Source organism: Cicer arietinum, chromosome 5 (assembly GCF_000331145.2).
Source record: "Cicer arietinum cultivar CDC Frontier isolate Library 1 chromosome 5, Cicar.CDCFrontier_v2.0, whole genome shotgun sequence".
Lineage (NCBI taxonomy): Eukaryota > Viridiplantae > Streptophyta > Magnoliopsida > Fabales > Fabaceae > Cicer > Cicer arietinum.
This window is the reverse complement of record NC_021164.2, coordinates 46821012-46827772: the sequence shown is the minus strand read 5'-3', so window position 1 is coordinate 46827772 and position 6761 is coordinate 46821012. Positions and strand designations below refer to the sequence as shown.

The following is a 6761-nucleotide window of genomic DNA, read 5'->3' as shown; positions in this document are numbered from 1 at the left end:
AGAGTTTCTTTCTCTACCTCCAAGTCACTTCAGAATATACTTCCAAAAAAAATTATATCACAGTTTTAATGTCCTCCAAAAGTATACTTACAACCAAAAATAAATTCTTTTTCCCGACACATGTGTAATTTTTTACAATGTAACAATGGAAAAAGAAGCATTTCATTATGCCTACCCAAATAGGAAGCCTAAACCATAGTATAATAATAAAATAAAATAAAAAAGCACTTAGATGAGTGGAAGTAAAAGTGTAGAGAAAAATGCCAGTTTTGAAAGTGAGAATAGCATGATAAAAATAAAATCATCATTAGAAGAATTTGATATCAGCTCTAGACCTCTGCATCAAACCATAAAAGGTTAACACTGGCCAACAACAACCTTATATGCAAAAAAACTGGCCAACAACAACCTTATAGGCAAAAAAACTGGCCAACAACAACCTTATATGCATAAAAACTGGCCAACAACCTTATATGTCAAAGCATAAACGCACCCGTTCATAATGAAATGAATACACTCATAATACTGACACAAACACGAATACCGGGCACGATAATGACACACCGACACCAGTAATAATTTGAAAAATTGAATTAATTGAATGTAATGATATGTATCGGTGTTAGACAGCAAACACACCTTCGATCATAAGTTGGTGCTAGTCTTACCTCACAATCATGAGGAGAAACAAGGCTGGAAAGTATCAAGTATCATGTCTGGGCATTGGCATTGGAAAAATCAGCCCAACAACCAAACAGAACCAGAGCTAGCCTTGGACTCTGAATCTCCACCGTTGAAAAAAGTTTCACCCGCTTCAACAACTCCAAGTAGTTAGCTACTCTGGCCATTGACAACAACCATTTACACTGCTTGTGCTTCCTGTTATCTTGGTGCTTTCGGTCGATCAAGAAAACTCTGACAACAGAAAGCCTGATCTCCGTGTTGCCTCTCCTAAAGCCATCAGCAAGGCGTAAGAGGATGGTATTAGCAAATAAATCATCTTCGCCTGTAACAAGGCCAAACATGCCACTGGAAACAATATCAGATTTGAGTTCATACTGAAGGTGAGGTCCCATTTGGCTTTGACAGGTACATCTGATGAATAATGAGACTCAGTCAAGAACCAAACACGAGTTAAAATCTTCTCCATTTCTTTCCTCTTCATAGTTACTAGTGTTAAACATGTTTAGTTCCCTGCAAATTTGAGGCTGTTTTTGTTTTTACTTCAGACAAATAAAAGACCCCAATTTCGTGGAGACTAAAACATATTTATTTCTATGTACAATTTAGTTGATGCACCCTACATATTTAGCCCTCTATAGTGAAATCAAAGAACTCTAGTGCCCAACATATGACCCAGCATTCTTCTTTATAGTAGAATTTCTCCCTTTCCTATCTCTCAGTTTCATAAATCATATCAAACATCATAAATCTTTTCACATAATAACACAAACAATAAAGTAGAAGACACTTCAAGCTTCTATAACTATAAGCTTCCTTTATCATTGCATTTAGTCATAACAGCCTTACTTCCTACCACTGGATCAGGATGTGATAAGTCAGTTAAACATAGAAATACTCAGTTAAACAAAAACTTGAAGCTATACCTAATTCCATAACAAAAGCGTGTTCCGGTAACCGACACGGCACCGACACTTTGACTATATTCAATTATTATTATATAAACACCAAAGCGAAGAATCGAGAAATTGTATACCTGGGAAAGATTGATCGAATGAGAGAGTAAAAAGCAAAAATTGAGATGCGGTGAGCGTGGATCGAACACGCGACCTTCAGATCTTCAGTCTGACGCTCTCCCAACTGAGCTATCCCCGCATATATGAAATTATCGCCGAATACTCTGCCACTAGATCACTGGTGCTTTTTGTTGTAACCTTTCTAAGCGTCTCCGACTAGTTTCGTTTTCATGTATAATAAAGACTGGAATTGAAGCATATCCAACGTCTGTTCAACTTTTTCCTTCAAATTAGTAAAAACGTTTGCTTCTTGCAAATAAACTTTGTGGGTTGCATGTCACTCATCTCAATTGAGCTTGCAAATTGACAAATTCACGACACTTTTAGTTGTACTCTCTTCAATAAATGTAACAAGTTTATTTTAGAAGTGGTTGAACTATTTTGGAATTGTTAAATAGGTTATTCAACTAAAAGCAATTTCTAAACATGTCTCTGAATTATTATATTATTTTTAATTAGGTCTTTCTGTTAAATGGAAGTTAGAAAATTATTAATCAATTTTTTTTTAATTTAATAAAATATTGATTAAATTCTTAAGCACTTTATCCTTAAGTTTTTAGATATAAATGTAGTTGAAAGATCAATTACAAGGGTCTGAGTTTGAATCACTATGTTTAGATTTTACCATTTTGAATCTCTAGCATCTGTTGAGTGAGCTTGTTTCATTTTTATATTCATTAAAAATACAACTTATACTAAACTTTGGAACAACATATTGGTGACCAACACACAAATTTGTGTGAGAGCAGCTCGACTTCTTAATGATTGGAAGGTTGTCTGCGTGACAGTTCTTGTTTTAGCATCACCTGTGGATTTGGCTGTTATAACAATAGCGACTGCAAACGAATCTGTTGGGTAAAACTAGTCACAAGTCGCTACAAGTTTAACATTGATATAGAGATCAATTTGGCCACTTTGTGTTGGAAAGAACAAGCTGGTTTTCATCATTATGTGTTGTGGATTTGGGTGAAGCACCTTGCGTTGGGTTCATGATTGCCCCTAGTACTAGATAATTGAGTTAGATTCGAAAAAAGTGGTTGACGTCTTCTACAACAATAAGAATCACGTAACTGAATTTGGGGCTATATCAAAGATTGTAAACGTCTCTATTGGAACTTTTATAGATATTCTCATGTTGATCTTGATAGAAGATAAGTCAATGAGATTGTTCACGCTCTTGCAAGAGCAGTCCAATCACTTTCTAGTTTCTATATTATGATTAATATTCCAATGTGTTCGTCACATTATTATAAATGATTTGTTATAAGCATTGTATTGTCCAAAAAAATATCATATGACAATGTGTCATGGAAAATGTATGAGCTCGAAGAGTGATACAAAGAGCAAGAGTAACAATGGCAACAAATCCATTGTTGGGTTGTGACTTTTGAAAAGAAAACGAAAGTTTAATGTGTTTAAGGAATTAACTAGTAGTTTGGGGGGATTGAAAAAAGCAAAATGGATGATGAAACTCTCTCAAGGTTTTTTTAGAAAAGTGTTGATAATTTGGGATGATGAGATGTTTACAGTGAAATATAATTTGAATGGTGATGGTTTCGTGAGGGTTTTTATATAAAATGAGGGATATGTCTTTTATATAGTAAATATATACTTTCCAAGTTCAATTGAAGGAAAAAAGGAGGTTGTGGGATGATTTGGTGGATTTGAAGAGTGGCGGTAAGAAATGGGAGTGGTGTTTGGGAGGTGATTTTAGTGCAGTCTTGCTTAAATCAGAAAGGCAATGGGTGAAAATTGGTTGAAATTCTTCTCAAATGGGGGAATTCTGCTGATTTCATGAAGGATATGAATTTGATCGATGTTCCACCACTAAGAAAAAACTTTACTATTATTTTAGATAGGACATGAATGTTATGAGTAGAATCAATAGATTCCTTCTATCTAAAGGTGGTGAAAATGTGGAAGGTAGTAGGTCAGTGGATGGGAAATAGGGATAATTCTAACCATTTTCTTATCTAGTTGAAATAATCCATTGACAATTGGGGTCCTAAACCCTTCATATATAACAACTGTTGGAGGGACACAAAGAATTCTTGTCGTTTGTTGAAAAGTGTTGGAGTTCCTTCCATGTGGAAGAGAGAAATGCATTTGTTTTGAATGAAAAGTTGAAACTTTTGAAATATAAATTGAGATGTTTGAATAGAGAAGTGTTTGGGTGGATAGGGTCAGACATAGAGGAGAGAGTCAAAGAACTTAATGGATTGGATATCTTGGCGGGTGATGAGGAGGTTGATGTGGATACTGATAAGAGAAAGGAGGTGGAAAAGAGATTTTGAAAAAAATTAGACCTAATGGGTGTTTATTGAGACAAAAAATAAAGAGAGAAGTGGGTGAGGGAGGGAAATGCTAACACTAAGTTTATTTCATGCAAGTTTGCAGGAACGGAGAAGGAAAAATCAAATCATTGCTTTGTAGAATAGAGATAATTGGGTGGAATAGGTGGATGCGATCAAGGGTTTGGTAAATAATCACTTTGAATGTAATTTTAAAGAGAGGAAATTTATGAAGGTGCAAACACTAGAATATGGGGTTGAATTGTGTTTGTCTAAGTTGGATTCTTTTTTAATTATTTATTCAAGAACAGTTTCGGGTTTGGTGATTTTCTTAGAACAGAAGCAATAACAATCATACTTAAAGAAATCATAGGCAACAATAAACTTAAGGGTGCATAAGTAAAGTGACACAAACAGATTTATCATGGTTCACCACCAACTTGGTAGCTACATCCAATCTCCTTATTTAGAAGGATTTAACCACTAATTCAAATCCTTGAATTACACATCACCTACACTACGCCAGAAATGACATTTAACAGCGCCCATTTTACAGCGCTTTCTAAACACAAGCGCTGTTGTAATTATATTTTAAAAATAACGGAACCTATTACAGCGCTTTTTATGTAAAGCGCTGTAAAACAAGCGCTGTAGTAGGTCATATAACGTTTGCGCATCACGTTATAAGGATTTTACAGCGCTTGTCAAAAACGCGTTGTAAACGGAAGCGCTTTCGCGAATCAGTTACAGCGCTTTTTTCACAAGCGCTGTAAAACACATGCGCTTTCATTGAATTTAACTACCTATTATAGCGCTTTTTTCACAAGCGCTGTAAAACACATGCGCTTTCATTGAATTTAACTACTTATTACAGCGCTTTTTTCACAAGCGCTGTAAAACACATGCGCTTTCATTGAATTTAACTACCTATTATAGCGCTTTTTTCACAAGCGCTGTAAAACACATGCGCTTTCATTGAATTTAACTACCTATTACAGCGCTTTTTTCACAAGCGCTGTAAAACACATGCGCTTTCATTGAATTTAACTACCTATTACAGCGCTTTTTTCACAAGCGCTGTAAAACACATGCGCTTTCATTGAATTTAACTACCTATTACAGCGCGTTTTTCACAAGCGCTGTAAAATACATCTTTCAAATAATTATATACGTTGGAAACCCTCATATCCTCTACATCTTTCAAATAATTATATACGTTGGAAACCCTCATATCCTCTACATCTTTCAAATAATTATATACGTTGGAAACCCTCATATCCTCTACATCTTTCAAATAATTATATACGTTGCGAACCCTAATATCCTCTACGTACTGTGCGGCCATCTACGTTGTCTAAGGTATTTTTTACACATGATCTGTTATGTTTTGAAATTGTCAAAAATTGTCAAAAACTCATACCACATGATCTGTTCTGTTTTGAAATTGTTAGTTGATATTGGTTTCTTTTTGAAACTTGTTGATATGTTTTGAAAGCTTATTATTTTTGTTACTGCATTTATATAGGTGGTATAATATGGATAGGAAATGGATTTCAGCCAATCGATTGTCAAAAGAGTATGAAATTGGAGTGAAGGAGTTTGTTGAGTTTGCAGTGAAGAATGCAAAAGATCCAAATAGAGTAGTTTGTCCTTGTTTAAAATGTTGTTTTGGAAAACGTGTTAGAGAAGATGAATTAGAAGGACATCTAGTATGTAATGGAATTGATCAAAGCTACACATGTTGGATAAGACATGGTGAGAAAAAAAAAGGAAACATTAATTTTGAGAATAGTTCTACATATGCTTCAACTGATTTCGATACAGATACATATGAGCCGGACCGAGTTGATGAGATTGCAAAAGCAGTTGAAGAAGATCTTCGAGATTGTCCTAAAATGTTTGAAAGTTTGTTGAGTGATGCAGAGAAAGAATTATATAATGGTTGTACTAAATTCACAAGACTGTCAGCGATATTAAAGTTGTACAACTTAAAAGCGAGTAATGGATGGTCTGATAAAAGCTTTACGGAATTATTAACACTCATAAAAGATATGTTGCCAGATGATAATGAACTTCCCAGTCGGACCTACGAGGCTAAACGGATTTTGTGTTCTATTGGAATGAGTTACGAAAGGATTCATGCGTGTCCTAACGATTGCATTTTATTTCGAAACGAATATGAACTACTTAAGGCGTGTCCGAAATGCAATGTCTCTCGATATAAGAAGAAAGAATCTACTCCAGCAAAAGTCGTGTGGTATTTTCCTATAATACCAAGATTTAGGCGCATGTATCGCAGTGAAGAAGATTCAAAACACTTGACATGGCATGCAGATGAAAGAATTAGAGATGGAATGTTTCGACACCCTGCAGATTCCCCACAATGGGCAAAAATTGATCACGAGTATCCTGAATTCGGGATAGAGTCAAGAAATCTAAGACTTGCACTTTCTACTGATGGAATGAATCCACATGGTCTTCAAAGCATCTCACATAGCACGTGGCCTGTGATTTTGGTAATATATAACCTACCTCCATGGTTATGTATGAAGCGTAAGTTTATGATGTTGTCTCTGTTAATTTCTGGACCCAAACAACCGGGGAATGATATCGACGTATACTTGACTCCTCTAATCGAAAATTTAAAAAGTATGTGGGAGACAGGTGTGGAAGTTTATGATGGGTATAAGAAAGAATGTTTCAATTTAAGGGT

General features: G+C 35.2%; 1 long non-coding RNA gene and 1 other non-coding gene across 3 annotated transcripts; both read right to left on the bottom strand.

Moving 5' to 3' along the window:
• Nucleotides 1-282: 282 nt before the first annotated feature.
• Nucleotides 283-2291, bottom strand: LOC101492093 (uncharacterized). Of its 2 annotated transcripts, none has more exons than XR_003472747.2 (2): nucleotides 1718-2291; nucleotides 283-1208 (listed from the first exon to the last, which is right to left on the bottom strand). It is a non-coding gene; the product is annotated as an uncharacterized lncRNA (long non-coding RNA). The 2 variants fall into 2 exon arrangements; XR_012163218.1 differs by having other exon boundaries at nucleotides 283-1194.
• Nucleotides 1764-1836, bottom strand: TRNAF-GAA (transfer RNA phenylalanine (anticodon GAA)). The gene has a single exon. It is a non-coding gene; the product is annotated as a tRNA-Phe (tRNA).
• Nucleotides 2292-6761: the final 4470 nt, after the last annotated feature.